The sequence below is a fragment of the Myxocyprinus asiaticus genome, chromosome 9 (genome assembly GCF_019703515.2).
Source record: "Myxocyprinus asiaticus isolate MX2 ecotype Aquarium Trade chromosome 9, UBuf_Myxa_2, whole genome shotgun sequence".
NCBI lineage: Eukaryota > Metazoa > Chordata > Actinopteri > Cypriniformes > Catostomidae > Myxocyprinus > Myxocyprinus asiaticus.
The window spans coordinates 36,584,563-36,606,199 of record NC_059352.1 but is presented as its reverse complement, the minus strand read 5'-3'; the positions used below and the strand labels follow the sequence as shown (position 1 = coordinate 36,606,199).

The window sequence follows — 21,637 nt, the reverse complement described above, 5'->3', positions numbered from 1 at the left end:
TGGCTTCCAACGATTATGAAAACAAGATAATCGAGATAAAACTATTATTGTGCAGCATTCTGTTTCACAATGAAACACCCCGGCGTTATATCTTAAAAGCATCCTTTATGAAAGTTCAAATATTAAGGAAGCGGGTTATGAAAATAAACTCAGAAACTTCCATTTCTCTGTGTGGTCAGCACCGCATCTATGAGTTGCGTGAAGTGACCGGGGAAGAGACTGAATCTTCTCCTGGCTGATGCACACTCTGATGCGGGGACGCTCGTCACTCGCGCACATTTCCTGCAGCTAGATTATAACGTGATAGCTCACGACGTAGTGAATCTTAATATACAGGTATGTCATGTTCACTGTGTGTATCTTATCATGAAGAAAATCAGCAATACGCAGCTCTATTAAGGAGAGAATGTTTGAGTTAAAGTTTGAGCTTGTGAGTTAAAGATGGACTGAAGTGAACATAAAGGTGAGAGAGTGAAGTCTTAGCTCATTATACACTGGAACAAAATATGTCTTTTTTTACTTGTTTTCCAAAATAATATCTAAAACTCCTTTCAATGTTCCTTACGTACATTTACTTTGGGAGCTAAACTGCAGAAGAAATTTTTTTATCAGAGAATGTTAAATACAATATTTAATCAGGGCTCGACATTAACGCTTGTCCAGGACAAGTGGATTTTTTAAGGGGCAAGTGAAAGAGAATTTTACTTGCCCGACCGGATAAGCAGACTGATTAAAATGCCAATAATGAAAAAAATATCCGGCTATATTTGTGATAGGCTAGGCCTGTGTCATTTATTAGAAAGTTCATATTCTTATTCTGCTGTTGAAAGTAATCCAGAGCACATCATTTTATAATTCGCTAGCGATCTAGTAACAGCTGCACCCTATTTGATTGACAGGCAGCCTATGTGTGTGTGCTGAACGTGCGTGTGAGTGTGTGTGAAAATGCTCACACTAATGCGCACTTGAACGGTCAAATACATTCCGCCAAAATGCCCATCTTGGTGAGGTATTCATATAAACACAGAGAGTGACGTCTAAAGTGAACGTAAACAGCAGAGAAAACGGATTTGTCTTAAAATGTCAGACTTGTAAGTATAAATGTATGCTAATAGACCTGCTACCGTCTAGTGTAGTGTTCCATTATAATAATCAAACAACCATAACAAGAAAATTAGAAATATATTATAATCTTACAGTGAAGACTAGTAGTAGTTTCATGTTGCATTTCATTCTGAATGTTTCCTTGAATACTTGAAACTGCTGTTAAAAACTATTAAAGCTGTTAAAAAAGCACAGAATTTTCTTAATTTGTATTTTTTGTTCTATTATTTTTAATCTATCTATATTCATTGCTGTTTTTCATTGTTATTTTATTACTGACTGTTTACTAGTCTTGAATAATTACTTAAGAACTTGAAACCATTCTTCCATAATTAACATATTAGTTACTGTTATTATTTGTTGTGGTTTTGAAGCTGGTATTGATGATCGTAAAATTTCACTAACGACTACTGACATTTTGGTATTGTGATAATGTATAGCATTTACTGTACATGGTAGATTTTGCTGCAATAACATGATGTAAAATTAGATCTCATTCCATAGAAGTGTGAGTATCCCTGCTGAAAATTATGGTGATGGAGGCTTTTCTTTATTTGACTACCATACGTAACATAAAATAATTGTCATATGACAATAGCCTCCTCCCCTACCCAGTGTGTTTACATGTCAAGTTCAAGGACATCCACTGTTAAAAAGACCATTTTTTTCTTTAAAAGTTCAATAAATGCATGATGTTTCCAAAGTCAATGAGTAATCATGTTAAATAATCGTGATCTCAGTATTGACCAAACTAATCGTGATTATGATTTTTGCCATAATCGAGTAGCCCTATTACAAAGGTTTTTGTACTTCTTTGAAAATGAACAAAGTCATGTTGATGAGTTTGCAGGTTAGTGTATGAAACTGGTGTAACTGCACAAACTGAACGAATAGAAACGGTGACGTTTATTATGCAATTTCTCTGTGTGTAGCCTTGAATAGGTCTTTCATTCAAGGTATCAAACCACAAAACAACATACTTGTAACTGAAAATACATTGGTGCAGGCTATCTGAAAGATACATAGACACAATATATCAGCAAGTGATGCCAAGAGTAAATAATCTTTGTCCTTTGATAATGATTTGGGTCAAAGTTAATGGAAAACTATGCGCTTCATGGAACTGCAGAATTTTGACGGCGAGTGTTGGTGGTGTGTGCATACCTTCGTAGAAAACAACTGTTTCAAATTTTAGAACCCACCAGACATGACCGATGTCCCTTAAATTTGACCCTGCTGCTCAAAATTGACTAAAGTTGTGTTAAGAAAACATTTTAAAAGATAAAGATTACTGTGCAACAAGCAGCCCAATTTATACATGAAAAAATCCTGAGATATACCAATAATCATCGGGAAAATCTTCTGATTATACATGAGTGAAAAAGGCATCAATCCCAAGCCTAGCTATTAACATCACATTTGTTCTTAGATTAAATGCAAGGACTGTATAATTGATAGAGTAAACTTTTTTGCACTTTATTTTTATACAGTAACACATTGACATTGTGATGGATCTATGTCAGAGATAGTCAACTGACAAAACTCAGCGGTAAGTTTAACAACACACAGCAGCACATGCAACAGTATTCAGCTGTGAGTTTATCAACACAGCGGGACTTGCAACAGCATTTAGCGGTCGTCAGTTATGTGTTTAAGCTTCTATGGCCATAGTTCAATTTCCAAAACATGAACAAGCACTGTTGAGGGAGCATTTGATCATGTTTTATTCAATCAAATGCATTTATGAAAACTGCTTGGCTGCGGAGTACGGTCAAATCTACAAACATGAAATTATATATTATCACAGCAGTTAGTGGTGTAAGCTCATATGCACATTATTCAACAAAGAAGAAATTGATGATGAAAAACAAAGCGAAAGAAAATACACATCCAATTTGGTTTTTGTTCTCCATTCTTCAAGTGTTAAAACGGCTTGTCTCATCTGTTTAGGGTCTGTAGTGCATGTAAAAAGTGATAACGTGAAGTGCTGTAACTAGCTAAAGTAATCCATATTACTCCAGTGGTTAAATCCATATCTTCAGAATCGATATATTAAACCACTGGAATCATATGGATTACTTTTATGCTGCCTTTATGTGATTTTTGAAGTTTTAAAGTTCTGGTCACCATTTACTTGCATTGTATGGACCTACAGAGCTGAAACATTCTACTAAAAATCTTCGTTTGTGCAGCAAAAGAAAGTCATACACATCTGGGATGGCATGAAACTGAGTAAATTATGACAGAATTTTCATTTTTGAGTGAACTATCCTTTTAATACCAGGTGTAAACAGGGCCGAGGGAAGACCCACCCTTTTCATCATAAAAATTTACAAAAAGGGTTATCGAAGTTTGTTTTGCACTCTAACCTCCAGTGATTGTAGCTTCTACTTCAGGAGGGTAAAACAGCAGTTCTTTGGATGAAGGTGTGACTGTGATCTTCTCCACAGCCCTGAAACAGCCAACACAGCCAATTTCAAACCATGTAATTCATTACTGGTATTATGAGACAATCTAATGCACTATATTTTTCACATAAGATTCTACAATCTCAGTGTAGTCTTGCATTTTTTCTGATACAAACAGAAGAGGAAAAGCTGGCAAACATTCTTACCGTGCCCAGTAGGAGAACTCGTAGTGAAAAGGATGTTACAGTAACTAGTATGACAGTTACGAGCACTTTATATCAAATCAAATGGATATCAAAGGGAGAATCAAACATCCACCGCTCATTCTTTATCATGATGATTTAAGATCACTGACTATTGCTTTGATCTGTGACATGTTTTAAGCTTACTGCATTTATAGCCAACAATCGGGAAGTGATCATTTTGACAAACTTTGCCATTTGAATTGTAATATGATAAAAATTGATCATCTGATATTGCCATTGGTCAGCGTGTGCTGCACACATCCGCTAGAGAGCGCCACTCCACTCTGGGGGTGCATTTTCCATACCGCTTTACCACCATAGAATGGTTCCTGAAACCATATTAACTTTGTTGAACATTCACCATTTGAACCATGCTGGTTCAACAATATAGAGTAACAATATAGAGTAATGTTGTGTTCACATTGTGTTGGAAATACTGCAATTACGAGATGGCAACTTGGAAGCTGTGTCCGAAATCACCCTTATCCACTATATAGTGCACTATTTTGGGTGTCGGCCATTTAGTAGTAGTGTCTGAATTCTGAGTGTACAACTTGTTCCCTACATACGTTTACTCATTCTTACCCACAATGCATTCTGATTTCAAGTGTATATTCAATATAGACCTGGCGACGCTCTATTGCCCATAATGCACCGCAGGGAGGACTGAAGAGCTGGGAGAGACAGCGGCTGTGTCTCGTTTCGAAGGCTGTGTGCTAGGTAGGACGCGTCCTTTGAAGGCTGCAGTATACCGAGCGTCCTCTTTAAACAAATCTCGTTTAAACGAGACAGCCTTTGTAGGACAAACGGAAACAGAATGTACCATGGTTGCTATGACAGCACGCCACTCTTTAACAAGGAGCGCTTCGAGTGAGATGGTTACAAAGTCCCTTTAGAAGGGAAAGTATGAGGTAAATTTTAGGAGAGTTATAAAGATGCATTTAATTATATATGAATATAATAATACATATTATATACTCTAATAATACATATTATATATTCTGCACCCATCTACTGAGGTACTTCAACTTGGGAATTAACATTACTTGCATTTGAACATCATATTTATGGGCAAATTGGCGTTATTTGTTTTAGACATTTCCGTTGAAGCAAAGAATTGTGGGTTGTGAGTGCCCACGAAGGATACACATCATGCATCCTCCGAATTCCCGTGAAAGAAGGTCGCATTCGAAGGCTGCAAATCAATTCTTGATTAAAAATAACATTAAAATATAGCAAGACAAAATCATTGGATTTATTTATACAAATTATATAGATGAGGTTATTGTTGATTTTATTTCACCATTAATGCCAAGTGATTTTTTTTTTTCACCAATTCATCACCAATAATGTGGTTAACTAGGAAGACTGCACAGTGGATATTATAATGAGGACGATGACTTAAATATTCCGTTGTAGGTAACATGTAGGTAACATATTCATGTAATCAATGGATGTTATGTTATTTTTATTTTTTTGTTATTAACAATTTTTATTGATTCCACTGACAGATTAAATAAACATGACAGAAAATACGGAATCAAATTATATGAACTTAAACTCTGTCCACCACTCCTGAAACAGGGGTGCTCCAGCTGACTTCCAACCCCTAAGGATGACCTGTCTTCCAATCATGACACCAGCCAGGACACAATTCTTTATGAACGCATCCCCTATATTAATAACTGTCCCATCACCTAGAATACAGAGTCTGGGGCAAAATGAAATTTGAATACCTGATACATCACACATACTATTCTGAACCCTCAACCAAAATTCTTGGATCTTAACACACCACCAAAAAAACGGCTGTGTCACCGTCTTCTGATTGGCATCGCCAGCAGGTGGGTGTGTCTTTGAGACCAAGTCTATACAATCTAGAGGGGGTCCAATAGAATCGATGTAAAATCTTAAATTGCATCAGATGCACCCTTGCATCTCTAGATGTAGACATTTTTTTTAGAATCCTAGCCCACACTCCCTCCTCCAATACCAAGTTTAAATCTTTCTCCTAAATCTCCTGAGAGAAGTTGAAGCTCCATCCCCCAGACTCTGAATTAACAGGGAATAATACACTGATGACTCATGACCTTTTCCCAAGGCAGTAATCACCGCTTCCAGAGTAACTGTTGCTTTAGTGGGGTGTATGCTACCCCCAAAAATAGTACAGAGCAGATGGCGCAGCTGTAAATACCTAAAGAATTGAGATCTGGGAATCCTAAAATGTTGAACCATATTTTCAAAAGATCTCAACACTCCACTCTCATATATGTCACTGAGCATATCTACCTCCCTCACAATCCACTCTGACCAGCAGAAAGGGGACTTATTAATATGTAATCTTCGGTTCATCCATATGCTCGAGGCAACATTTAAATAAATGTCAGAATTAAACACTATGGACACTTTTGTCCATACCGCGTGCAAATGTGAGATAACGGGGTGTGACTTAACTTCTACGATTAGTTTAATAGAAAGGCTTTGCAATGGCAAAATAGGGGCAAGAACATCCTGTTCAATACAAAACCAGGGAGGGGCTCTCTCAGGTGGAAGCGACCAATGGGCCAAATGTCTGAGACCGAATGCATAATAATAAAACAAAATCTTGGGTAGGCCTATCCCACCATTGTCAATCGGCCTTTGTAATTTACTGAAGTGTAATCTGGGATGCTTACCATTCCAAATGAAGGACTTCGCTATGCTATCAAATTGCTTGAAATAAGATAGGGGGATATCTACAGGGAGAGACTGTAGCAGGTAGTTGAATTTTGGAATACAATTCATTTTAAAAACATTAACCTTCCCAATCATAGATAAATTTAATGAAGCCCACCTGCCCACATCGCTCAAAAACCTCTTTTTTAAGGAGTCAAAATTAACTCCAACTAAATCAGACAAATTTGCTGGGAATAAAATACCCAAATACTCAATGCCCTGTTTAAGCCACTGGAAGGTGCCCAGCTGAAGAGCCGTTACTGGGCAGGACACTGTCAGAGCCAAAGCTTCGGATTTAGACCAATTGACTCTGTATCCCGAGAACTTAAAAAAGGAATTAATAATTCTGTGGAGACAAGGCACTGATCTATCGCGGCTGCTAATGGTTCCAGGGCGAGACAGAAAAATAGTGGGGAAAAAAGGCATCCCTGCCGGGTGCCCCTGTCCAGAGTAAAATAATCTGAAATTAATCAATTTGTTTGTACCACTGCTACCGGGTGTCTATAAAGTAACTTAATCCATACAATAAAAGTGTTCCTGAATCCGTATATTTCCAAAATCTTAAAAAGATAATCCCATTGTACCATATCAAATGCCTTTTCGGCGTCAAGTGAGATAGCAGCGACCGGAGTCTGATCAATCGACCACATAATATTGAAGAGACACCTGATGTTATCAGAAGAGCTGCGGCCCCGAATAAACCCCACCTGATCTATATGTATAAGAGATGTCATAACTTTATTTAATCGTTTAGCCAACATTTTTGACAATATTTTTACATCTAGCTTGATCAGGGAAATTGGACGGTAACTCTTACACTCGCTTGGATCTTTGTCCTTTTTAAGAATTAGACTGATCTGGGCTTGTGTCATGGTTGGCGGAAGCTTTCCATTCTTTAATGCTTCCGTAAAATACTTCAAACAAAAGTGGAGCCAGTTCTGTAGCATAAGATCTAAAAAATTCAGCGGCAAAGCCATCTGGCCCCGGAGACTTGCCTGTAGGCAAGGCCTTAATTACCTCGCCAAGCTCCTCTAAGGTCTCTCAGAATCAAGATAATTTTTTTGCTCAGTCGTCAGTTTAGGGAGTTCTAATGGTTCCACAAAGTTTCTAATATCTTCATCAGTAGACGAAGATGTGGAACTATAGAGATCGATAGAATTCTTTAAAAGCATTATTAATATCAATGGCCGAGGTAAATATTTCACCACCAGCAGATTTCACTGAGGGAATGGTAGAAAAAGACTCTCTCTGCTTTATATATCTAGCCAAAAGCTTCCCTAACTTGTCCCCCATCTCAAAGTATGACTGTCTTGCCCTGAATAGCCAAAACTACACCTTCCGCGACAAAATAGTATTATATCTGTATTTCAATCGGGTCAATTCTCTGAGGCCATTAGATGACATTCGGCGCTACAGCTCTGCCTCGGCATCTTTAATATTCCCTTCCAGTTCCACAAGTTCTTGTGCTTTGGATTTTTTGGTGAATGAGGCATACTGTATGATCCGACCCCTAAGAACTGCCTTAAGTGCCTCCCAAGCCTCGCCCACAGAGGACACTGAGGAACAGTTGGTTTCCTTTTTTTGTTTTTTGTTTTTCTTTTCTCCCCAATTTGGAATGCCCAATTCCCAATGCCCTCTAAGTCCTCGTGGTGGCATAGTGACTCGCCTCAATCCGGGTGGCAGGGGACGAATCTCAGATGTCTCTGCATCTGAGGCTGTCAATCCATGCATCTTATCACGTGGCTTGTTGAGCGTGTTACCACGGAGACATAGCACATGTGGAGGCTTCACGCTGTTGTCCGCAGCATCCACGCACAACTGACCATGCGCCCCACCGTGAGCGAGAACCATATTATAGTGACCACGAGGAGGTTACCCCATGTGATTCCCTAGTCCCTAGCAACCGGGCCAATTTGGTTGCTTAAGAGAACTGGCTGGAGTCACTCAGCACGCCCTGGATTCGAACTCGCGACTCCAGGGGTGGTAGTCATCGTCTTTACTCGCTGAGCTACCCAGGCCCCCCGGACCAGTTGGTTTCCATATAAACATTGATTTCAGTCTTTAACATTAGTTGGAATTCAGGATTTTGCAAAAGGGATACATTAAAGTGGCAACTATATGATTTATATTTCTCCTTATGTGGCAACACCTCTAAACTCACCAGGGCATGATCTGAGACTAAAATGTTTCCAATTGAGCAATCAACAACTGATCAAATGAGGGACTTATGTATATATATATATATATATATATATATATATATATATATATATATATATATATATATATATATATATATATAAAAATCTATTCTAGAATAAATCTTATGGTCTGAAAAAATTGGTTATTTACCAGATGGGTTCAAAAGTCTCCAAATATCTGTAAGACCAAGATTTTTACACATCCTGTGAAGCATCAATGTTGCTCTAGGGGGCTTGCACACTTTTGCTTCACTATGATCAAGAACTGAGTCCATCAAAAGATTAAAGCCTCCTAACAATATTATATCATGAGGGGTGCCAGCAGCTTGCAACATCCCTTCAAGATCTATAAAGAAGCCCTGATCATCAGCGTTAGGTGCATAAATATTATCCAAAATCAACCTTTGCCCCTGAATTTCTGCTAAAACAATAATGACTCTTCCTAATTCATCAATCATCTATTTGAGACATTTGAATGGTAAATCTTTACTTATCCATGCAATGACGGCCCTGTCCACCCCATATCTTCCCAAATTTTTCAGCTTCCTGTGGGGAAAGATGCATTTCTTGAAGAAACACAATATCATATTCGTTACTTTTTATGGGGTGCCCCAACCCATTCACATTCCATGTGGAGAGAGACAATCCACTCATATTAACATTTTACATTGTTACATATTAGAAAAAATAGATTGTCTGTTTGTCTAAAAAAAGATAAAGACCACTTTCCAACATTAGTGCAACAATCAAACCCCGAACTTCCCCCCGAACCAAACAAACAGAAAAAAGATAAACATGCGCATTAACCCTGCACACGACAGCGCCAACCGGCGTCCATCCCTCTCAACTCAACTCAAACAGTCCATGTACGACTACGAGAGCCCCCACGACAACTTTGCCGTCGGACTGCTCAAGCCCGGTGCTTTATAACAATTTTGTGAGACAGAATTACACAACAGAAAATACTCTGTAAAACAAACTCCAGCCAATAGGTGGGATAAACACACAGATGCATAGATTCATCCACATAACTGTTCTGAAGGTGTGTTCCTCCACAAAACAGGCGGAACAAGCACAAAAAGAAACAAAAAAGGCACCCAGTTTCCTCGGACAGTCAAGTGAATGTTCAGTGAGTCAGGCCCACTTGGCTGTTACATGAGTGCAAAAAAATGCCCTAATCATTCCAGTGTTTTACAAGAAATATTCCACAGAACAAACTCCAACCAATAGGAGGCATAAGCACAAAGAACGTGCAGACTCATCCACAAACTGTCCCGAAGGAGTGTTACTCCACAAAACAGTGAGTCAGTGAGTCAGGCGCACTCGGCTGCATAGACAGTATCACGCAATGACTTACTCATTCCATTGACTTTATGAAGGACATCGCTTACTGTGGGCATGTAAATATTTTGTGGCTATCCTAGGTATCTATTCTCAATTTGGCCGGGAACATCAGTGGAAAAGCGACCTTCCGTTGATGTAAGAGTTTCTTTTCATTCCTTGAATCGATCACGTTTCTCTCTTGTCGAATTCACAAATTCTGGGAACAAGAAAATGTTGTGGTTCTTCCAAGAAAGCCTTCCTTTACTCCTCGTCTCACGTAACACGAGATATTTATCGGATGATCTCAGAAACTTGGCCAGAATTGATCGGGGCCTGTCTCCCTCCGCGGATCTCCGAGCTGGAACCCTGTGAGCTCGCTCGATTTCCAGCTTATGGCCTGTTATGTCAAGCAGACTCGGGAAGAGCCCATCTAGGAATTTCACTATATCTCGGCCTTCTTCGTCTTCAGGAATTCCAACAATTTGGACGTTGTTTCGCCGGTTACAATTCTCAAGGTCTTCCAACTTTTCCCAAACGCGCTCCAAATTGGTCGCTAGCGGATTAGCATCTAATTCCCTCTCCGAAGACTCTAGATAATCGATCTGCTTCTCAGCATCTGACACTCTTGTAACCATCTCAGTGAATTTCGTCTCCATGGCAGTGATCAATCAACGTATTACCGCAAGCTCCTCCAAGTCAACAAAGATCTTCGTCAGCATCGCCGTCATGTTCAACAGTTGATGCTGAGTCTCTTTCACCGCACTGTCCAAACTGAATCCCGGGCTTTCGGCCTGTTGTTCAGGGGCTTCAGCTTGAGTACGTAAGTGTCTTTTAATGTCTTCAGAGCCCAAGGATTTTGAGTTCTTTGACATATTGTCTTCCTAGAACAGTTAAGAGTCAGATTGTATCGTATCTCACCGGTTTATAACCTAAAAATTATTAAAACTAGCAAAGTGGCAGAACCCGCCATTCACATATCCGACCCTTGCATGGCGCCATGCGCCCCCCGGATGTTATGTTATTGATGACTTTAGTACTGTATTATAGTCTCACAGGGGCGTAGCACCAATTTTTGGGCCCTGAGCATAGAACAATTTTTGGGCCCCCTGACCAGTTTGGGTTTGTTGTGGGGATAACTTCCAGTATAAACATTTTAGATGGATATTTAACAGTGCTAATTCACAACTTTTTATTTTCAAATGCAAATATTATTTGCAAAATAATAATAATAATAAAAAAGCCTACTAACAAAGTAAATTATACATGTATAAATTTATGAGTTTTCTTGTTGGCAAAGTCACCATAACATTCCTGAAATGAGAAGAGTGCCAGGTTGTTCATCTATCCCTGAGACATTTCTGCTCTCAGGTAGTTTTAGAAAGCCATAACTTGCTAACTGATATTTACACAGGGTCCAAAATTAACTTAAAATTAGTGCTGGCCTGGGTATCATTACAGCTTTCCAGATTCTCCATATATTTTGGTTACAATTTCCATTTATCTTAAATATAAAATAAATTATTTCTCAGCTCATGCTGTTAATAATGAAGGGATCTTCTAACCTTCTAGGTAACCCTTCTATGTATGATTTGAAAATATTACTTTTAAAAATTATATTTTGTCAGTTTTTTTCTCATATTGGTTGCATTTTAGCTTTTGAAAAATGGTAAATTTATTATATTCCATCAATAAATGTCTTTAAACTGCATTTATTATTTTGCATATACATTTGTTACGTTTATTGTTTACATGCATAAATTGTTCCATTTACAATTATTTACATTGATACTCGGAACACATGCTAAATCAGTACCGTCTCTTTAAATAGATAACGGCATCTGAGCTTAACGACAGGTGATTTTGATCCTCACATATTCTTTTGGTGGCTTAATGTGAGGAAAATTTCACATGTATCTCATGGAGTTTTGGAAAAAAAATAACAGTTAGGCATCATAGATGAACATCCGATGGTAAATTTTGCACTGAAGTAAAATTTGTTTATACAGTAGATGTGTGAGAAGCTGCAGAAGTTGACAGTTTGATTTGAATTGTGCATGTCACTTTATTCAGCAAGCATCTGATTGTTGTTAACTGTTTAATGAAAAGCATGTAACGATGCAGTTGCTAATAATGTAACCTACCACCTGGTGAATATTTACGTTTTATTTTCTCGCCAAAAGCGAGATATATATATATTTACTTCTGTGGGCCCCCCTCCAGTGAGGGCCCCTGTTATTCAGGTCCATCATTACCCGAAGTCTGACGCCCATGTAGTCGCTATGCGCACATCTCATCTCTTCGCTAAGAAACACTGCCCAGCTTGGATAGAAGAGTTTCAAGATACTAAAAATAAATAAGTAAATAACAATGCACTTATTTAAATTATTTTTATTATATAATAATTTATCAATTTTGTATTATTATTTTATTCATTATGACAGTATATAAAAACATGACAAACAGAAAGAAGATTTATTGTATGATGATTGTCTAAAATCAGGTACATGTACTGTACATATATGGTACAAGATACAAGTACATATGTGAGAGCTGTATACATCAGTGTCCGAATTCACTCACTCATTTCAATCACTCCTGGCAGATATAGTGCACTCACTGACATCCACTATATAGGAAATAGGAAATGAGTGAACAAGTAAGCATTTTCGGACACAGCAGGAGATTCTATTCAGAGCCGTTCACATTCTCGGACATCGTAAATCATTTGTTTCTATGACAACACTTGCGGATTTGGCAATGCCAAAACAGCTTTGTTGTTGATAACAGCAAACTGTTTTTCACTAAATTAATTCACCTCCATGTTCTTGCAAAAAAAAATTAAGAACAAAGAAAATGCTTCAGGTAACAATAATAAACATAATATAACATAATAAAATGGTAGATGAAAAAAAAAAAAAAAAATATATATATATATATATATATATATATATATATATATATATATTTTTTTTCCCCCTTTTTCTCCCAATTTGGAATGCCCAATTCCCAATGCGCTCTAAGTCCTCGTGGTCGCATAGTGATTCGCCTCAGTCCGGGTGGTGGAGGATGAATCCCAGTTGCCTCCGCGTCTGAGACAGTCAACCCGCGCATCTTATCACGTGGCTTGTTGAGCGCGTTGCCACGGAGACGTAGCGTGTGTGGAGGCTTCACGCCATCCACCGCGGCAACCACGCAATATTCACCATGCGCCCCACCGAGAACAAACCACATTATAGCGACCACGAGGAGGTTACCCCATGTGACTCTACCCTCCCTAGCAACCGGGACAATTTGGTTGCTTAGGAGACCTGGCTGGAGTCACTCAGCACGCCCTGGGATTCGAACTAGCGAACTCCAGGGGTGGTAGCCAGCGTATTTTACCACTGAGCTACCCAGGCCCCCAAACAAAAATATTTTTAACTGCTGAAGCCACTACCATTTTTTTAAAATGATGTCACGACTGTCAAGTTAGAGCTTTCTTACAATTCAGAGTTTCCAACTTGTAATTACAAGTTCTATGATGTAGGGGTTGCATAGACTAGTGCTAATTGTATAGACTAGAAGTAATGTAGTTGACACTGTCAGCCTGATGTCGACTAGTCACTTTTCACGTGATTTACAAAATGTGTCTGGAAGAAATACAGCGGGTGGCGGATATCCGAAATGTAGGATGGCAAAGGAAAACTCATTCATATATCGGACCAATCAGGTAGCGCTTTGCTGAGGACTATTACTGAATTGTCCAATCTGTTATTGCTTTACTCATGAATATAAATGACTCTTCCCCGGCCATCCTACGTTTCGGAAACTTGACAGCAGGTGTGGAGGCCAATGGCTCTACACTTAGAAGAGCTAAGTAGCTGAAATGTACTTTGATTAAGATGTAATAGATGCCACAGTAACCTCCAATTATGCAAAGTGACCTTTAAATATAATAGATATACTAGTGCTATGCATTATCATTTAAAAAGGCAACAGCTAGTGCTAGTTAGTGATCTTCAACATGATCAGCACAACATGGTGTGTTTGGACATTTGACCTGGTCGCTGTTCGCTCCGATTTGGCGACAATTAGAAAAGTGCTTTAATTTGGAGTATGACAGCATAACAGAATACAGCCCCATCCTGCACGCTATATCCCGTGTCCACCCGTAATCATCTTTACAAGCGGATGCAATGACATATACCTACGCTAATAATTTTTCTAATTACAAATAACTATCTAAAACTCCTTACATTGTAGCAAACGTACCTTTAGATCTTTCTATGGTATACTTCAATATTTAATGGGTAGCAAATTGTGTGTGTGTGTGTGGGGGGGTGTCGTTGGCTGACATCATGGCAAGTCCAATTCGACTTGACTAATGGGCGTGACTAGTTGACTACTGAAAATCAGTAGTTGTGCAACCCTGTTGAAGATGTGACCACTTTTTACAAGCTAGAATCTCGTAATTATGGTAATTCCGACATGAAGTAAATGCACCAAAAAAGCTTCTGCAGAAAACAAATTCATTTCAATTTATAATAGCTCATGTACATGGACACCAGAAAGCCGTTTAATGCGAGAAAACTTCATAAGACACAAAAAAGGCATTCTCATTTACATGCGCCATGTAAGTGGCAGCAACATTGCGCTGCAATAGTGGGGTTTCCCTCTTAAGTCATACTCTGGGTTCCCCCAGCACACATGAGCACATATACAAACACACGCACTCTTCAAACCTATAAGCAGTGCATTTTCTGGCAGAAACCTACGTGTTTAAACCACATTCACATAATCCCTTAAAAGGCATAATGAAAACTGTGTTTACATTTAGATGACATTTTAGAACTGCACTTTCTGCAAAAAGCAAAAACACGAAATAAGCTGTTTTCTTAAAGCTGCACTATGCAAGAATTTTGGTTAAAAATTAATAAAACTGCCATTACTGATTGAGTATATAAACAATCAGTGTTCAAAACAATTTCTTTACCTTGATTCACTATGGTAAACCTTTAAAAATTATTTGCATTTTGAGCTGTCGGGTCGGATTTGGCACGAAATCGCTGGCTTACGACGTACATCCTTGTGTCATTACATCATGTCCGTAAACATGGGAAAGAAGAACCGGTGTCATATTCAAATGAGTCCACCCGTGAAAATTAATCTGCATCTGACATCAAAGCGATTCCTAGCAATTTCATTGGCTCACAGATCTTTTAATTAGTACTATATTCACTGCCTGACTAGAAATCCTACAAAATCCTTTTATGATGTATGTCAATATAACTTTGTAAATACGACATTTAATGACTTTTAAATCATATGTTACACATAATAGCATATTACCACATCTCTAGATTATCAAATTAAACATTTCTTGTTTTTCAATTAGCTTACACTTGGCAAGCTATGTGCCACAGATTTACTGAACCAACATATTTACACACCTTACAATCGTATATGAACACCAGCAATTATGATGGAAAAATAATTATGTTCTGAGCAGGTCTGAGTATATTTAAAAACATTTAGCTAAAACCAACTTTCCTAAAACATGTCTTTAACACATGATAAACATGTTCATTAATTATGTGAAGCCAGATAAGTTAATGTCATATTTATAGTGCTTTTCACCGTTTCAAAGCCGTCGCGATTACAAACCGTCACCCCCTGGGGACATTTCACGGGCGGACTCATTTGCGCGGCATCGGATCCATTCTTTCTGGAGTCTGAACCATTCACAGGTGATTGCGTGATTGAGATGACCAATGAAAACATTCTTGAGGGGCTCATAACTGTGGGGCGTGGTTTGCGCTCAAGTGGTTTAGGGGAAAAAAATCATGTGATGATTTACCGAAGGGCTCATCCCTATGCTCTAATCCCTTCAGAGGGTTTACCCTCCAGAGTGAGAGCTTCGGAGGGTTGAAGGGTGTGGGCTAAAAAATATCAGTAATTCGGAATGCACTTCAGCGTCATCTATCCAAGCCAAAGGAGCTGCTGCCGTCGCACAAAGGCTGACGCTAATGAACATCACCTACACCTAATCAGAATTATTTACACATGATTTTGCAACACTAACTGCTTTCAGAATTGAAATTGAAAATAAATTATTTAAATCTTTATGAAAAATGTAAGCTTCATTTAAAAATGTAAACTTTGTTTTTATTTATTTTAAAAGAAGAAAAACCAATAAACAAAAGTACCGTGCATTTATTATAAAATAAAATGGCACTTTGTATTATTATTTTATTTAAACTCCTTTAGAATAACTGATCCAGGGAATTTAGAAAAAATTGTAAAAGTTCATTATAATAATTAAAAGCTTTTATAGACTATGGAGATGATGGGATGTCACATATTTTTGTTTATAAAAACAGATTGTAGTTTTAGCTGATTTAATTTACACTAAATTACACTTGGCAAACCTCCATATTTCTCCTTACTGTCGCCACCTAGTGATAAGGTATGTGAATTCAAAAGAACTTTTAATTTCTGGTGTATTTAATTATTTTACAAACATTTCATTTTTAAAATCTTTGTGGTTATGTTTAGGTTTAGAGTTATGGATATGTGTAGGTGCATGGTTGCTGCGGGAATCTAAATAAACACAACAAATGAATGTGGCATCAAGTTGTTCCAAGACTTCGCTGATTATTTGGAGGGGGCGTAACATGTAGTGGGCATGCCTTGTAGGGTAGCGTGTCTTGCAGGATGCAGACAGACCCCTCTTTCTTTCCCTGAGTCCCCTGTTCGCTATGTAAAAGCGCTTTGAGTTTAGTGTCAGAAAAGTGCTATAAGTGTAAAATTAATTAATTCAAAATACATAAATAGGAGTGTTTTTTATCTTCATCAAAGTAAGTAATATTTCAGATTTAAATGTTTAATCGTATAACATGAAAATATCTCCCAGTCATGATCACAGACAGGCGATGTCCAGGTAAGCTGAAATCATGAGATTCCTCTGCCAGAAGAGCAGTGCTGAAACACAATTCATGTAAAGTGTTCTTCTGCAAATAGCTTGCAATTTTAAGTTTTAACCACAGATGTCGCTACAGAGCACAAACTTACATAGTGCAGCTTTAAGTGCGTGTAAACGGTCAAACGTCTTGACCGAATGAAAGATATATATTGAAGCTTCAGTGAAGTCAAATGACATCAACATCGCAAACATCGCGTGTGCAGGTGTGCAGTGTTCACGTTCAAACAGACGAACACCGGTATTACCACTGGTTGGATGCTAGGTGGTACTATGGGGTGATTTTCGTTAAGCAGGGTTAGGGTTTAGCCTACACAATAAAGCAAGACACCTTGATTTCAAACTTTGAACTTTATTTTTTATTTAACAAAAAATTCAAATGAAACTGGAAAAAAATTAAGTGCAATTAAAATGTGTGTTGTTCAACTTTTTGAAAGATGGCTTTACAACATCTCTTTGGAAACTAATTAACTTCATCCGTGCATTCTCTACCAGTCGGGTATTTCGTTGTCCGGGAAAATACATCATGTGTGTGAATAAATTATTTTTGTTCCCTCATTCACGATATATATAAATATATATATATACTGAACCCCCCCGGCTGAGGGATCGGTGAATATTCTTGCTTTAGTGATTCTGCATTGAAAATGTATTTAATTAAAAAAATTTAAAACTTAAATCAAATACATTTCTAAATTCAAATTGCACTCCAAACGAAACAAAAAAGCAATTAAAATAATGAAGTGATCAAAAAAATTATATATACACTACCGGTCAAAAGTTCTGAAACACATTCTTTATAATAATTATTTTTTCTTCACATTTTAGAATAATAGTAAAGTCATCAAAACTATGGAATAACATAAATGGAACAATGGGAATTATGTTGTGACTAAAAAAAATCCAAAATAAATCAAAACTGTGTTATATTTTAGCATCTTCAAAGTAGTCACCCTTTCCCTAGAATCTGCAGACATGTACTCTTGACATTTTCTCAACCAACTTCTTGAGGTATCACCCTGGGATGCTTTTTAAACAGTGTTGAAGGAGTTCCCATCTATGCTGGGCATTTATTGGCTGCTTTTCCTTATTATTTGGTCCAAGTCATCAATTTCAAAAACTTTTTTTTTTAATTACATTTTAGTTTTATAATGAAATAAATTAATATGGTGGCACAATTATATTTTTGTCTACAAAACTAATTTCAAACATTTAAGCATATGCCTTCAGATCAAAAGATTTTTAAGATCATGAGAAACATTTCAGTCAAGTGTTTCAAAACTTTTGACCGGTAGTGTGTGTGTATATATATATATATATATATATATATATATAAAGTAACCACCTTTCCATTTGCCGTCAGGCAAGTAGGCCTATCCGTCTAAACATGCAACTTACACAAATGAAGACATAAAAACAATTATAAATGTAAAAATAATAATAATGATGATAATAATGACTGAAATATAAATCATGGTTCGAAGTGAACATGTTTTTGTATTATTTTATGATTTAATCACAGATGTACAGAGAGTCACATAGTTGTGGTCACAATGAACTGCTCTGTGGAAATAAAGCGAACTGAACTCAAAGCACCTCCTGAGCGGAGATGTCTGAGGTCATTTGCAGCACTCATAGATGATACAGTTCTTGCAAAAAAAAAACAAATTCAGAAGACAGAAACAAAGAAAGAGTGAGAACCTTTTACATGCGCGTGTTCCACGAGACTGCAAACCTCCGTACAAACATCGTGTCATACATGCAAATAGATGGCTTTTCTGTCATTTGTTCTTAATAATATAATAAAATGTGTTTCTTCAAGCGTGTCTGTGTGCCGTGGGGCAAATTATTTGTAATATTAATTTGATCATAATGATAGCCTAATAATAATAATAATAATAGGGGGCCTGGGTAGCTCAGTAATTAAAGACATTGACTACCACAACTGGAGTCGCAAGTTCGAATCCAGGGCATGCTGAGTGACTCCAGTCAGGCTTCCTAAGCAACCAATTGGCCCGGTTGCTAGGGTGGGTAGAGTCACATTGGAGTAACCTCCTCGTGGTCGCTATAATGTGGTTCACGCTCTCGGTGGGGCATGTGGTGAGTTGTGTGTGGATGCTGCGGAGAATAGCGAGAGCCTCCACACGCGCTACGTCTCCGCGGTAACGTGCTCAACAAGCCATGTGATAAGATGTGCGGATTGACGATCTCAGACGCAGAGGCAATTGAGATTCGTCCTCCGCCACCCGGATTGAGGTGAGTCACTATGCCACCACGAGGACTTAGAGCGCATTGGGAACTGGGCACATCAAATTGGGGAGAATTTTTTTTTTAAATAAATAATAATAATAATAAAATACATTAATGGGAAAACGAGCCAAATATCATCTTGACATAGTCAAAGGCATCAGCTATTGGCGATCACTCTGACCATCGTCAATCCCAGAGATCATCGTCTATTGGCACAACCCTAGTCCATAATGCCAGAATTGCTCAGAGAGGACACGCATCCTCAAATATTTGATTGTGTCGCATTGTTTCATGTATAATTGGACAGACAGATGAAGCTCTAGCTCAACTATGCAAAAACTCACTGTAGCTCAAATATAACTGCGAATGCGAATGTACTGACTGTTGTTGCTCTTCAATAACGTTACTCAATAATGTATGTAACTGTGGTTCTGTGAATTCCAGACGACCGCCAGATGCGGTGCTAAACACTAGTGGAAAACTGCAGTGCCAGCCAGATAAGTCGAGAAAATATAACAACAAAATCACTTCATGTTCAGCCTAAGAATGTTTTCTCATGCATTCCGAAAGACAAGGAACTCTGGCGGGAATCTGGAATTCACAGAACCACAGTTACATACATAACTAGTGTTCTGTTTCATTCCTCCTGACCACCAGAGGCGGTGCTAAGCACTAGTGGATGACACATACCAACACATGAGGAATGTCACCCACCTGAAATCATCAAGGTTGCTTCAGAAGAACTGCAGAGCTCACAGCATGGGAAGCAGCAACATTAACCTTGTAGAACCATGCAAAGGTGCATGGAAAATACCAGGTAGCAGCCACAAAGACATCTGCCAAGGAAACTCCCCGAAAAGCAGCACAAGACAAAGAGAAAGCCCTGGTAGAATGGCAAGTAACACCCTCTGGTAAGGGTTGTTGAGCCTTATCATATGCCAATTTTATCACCTCCACAATCCAGCGTGACAGTCTTTGTTTGGACAAAGGCGCACCCTTACGCACACCACCATGACAGACAAATAACTGATCTGTCTGCCTGAATGAAGTTGTAGAATTGACATAAAACCTTAAAGCGCATACAGAACACAGGTGATGAGCCCTCAAATTAGTATCGGATTGAGATGAGAGCAGCTGAAAAGCAGCCAGATTAATGGAATGATTCACAAATTGATTCACAAAGGACTTTTGGAAGATAAGTTGTTATGTCTGACGCAAACAGATCCACCTCTGCCTCGCTGAGCCACTGCCAGATCAACTGAACAACATCAAGGTGAAGTCTCCATTCTCCCGGTTGCAGCAGATCCCTGGATAGAGCATCCACCACCTGAATGTTCGATTCTGGGAGATGAACTGCTCTCAATGATGCCAGTCAGTACTGAAACCATATGAGGATCTTGCGAGTTAGCTGTAAAGACTCAAGAGACCTGGTGCTGCCCTGATGATTCAGATGAAAAACCATCAATGTGTTGTAGGATTGGACAAGCACATGGACTACAAGGACTCGTAAGAAATGCTGTAGCGCTAGATAAACTGCCTTCAGTTCAAGAATGTTGATATGCTCCAAGGTCTCTGTTGGCGACCAAAGACCACCAATTCCCCTCTGGTTCCATGTTGCCCCCCATCCCGTAAGCGATGCATCGACTTGCCGGGTTCAACCATAAAATGTTGTTCCAGCTCTGTAGGGGCCTGAGGTGGAGAAAACCTAATGGAACAACTGGAACCACTGACATTAACTGTAGAAGGACACTATAAGGAAGTCAGAATCGAGTGAGTAGATGACGAATACTGTCTGTCCAAGCGTGTGACAATGTGGCAGACATCACGAGAGAATACAGTGTCATTCTGATAAAGGTTATGGACTGCACTGGAACCAAACAAACCCTTGTTTCATTCACAGTGAGGGCAAGCTTCTGAATGTGCTCTAGCAATATCCTGGTGTTGCGTAGAGCATGCAGTCTCGTTGGGGATCAAAGCAATTAATAGTCTAAACAGGGAAAAATCCTCATGCTCTTGGACCAAAGAGGAGACAGGGCTGTACTCATGCATCTTGTAAAAACACGAGGAGCCAGAGACAGACCGAATGGTAGGACTTTGAACTGAAAAACATGATCCTGGAAGCTGAATCATAGAAACTTCCTGTGGTGGGGTGCAATGAGAAAATGAAAATAAGCGTCTTTTAAATCTACACTCACGAACCAGTCTCCTTTCATCACAGACCAAAGAACATCGGCAGTGTGCAACATACGAAAAGGAAGTGACTTCAGGAACACATATAGAAGTCGCAAGTCCAGAACTGGACGAAATCCACCGCCCTTCTTTGGAACGAGGAAGCACATTGAGTAAAAACTGTCCCTCTGACTGAGGGGAAGAACTTTTTCTATAGCTCCCTTTTCCAACAGTGACCAAATTTCCAGAGAAAGAGCCATTGAA

The 21,637-nt window shown here is 38.6% G+C and overlaps 1 pseudogene; it reads right to left on the bottom strand.

Annotated features, from left to right (window-relative positions):
• The window catches only part of LOC127445680 (nodal modulator 1-like), a 63,201-nt pseudogene that overhangs the window by 12,088 nt on the left and 29,476 nt on the right, over positions 1 to 21,637 (bottom strand).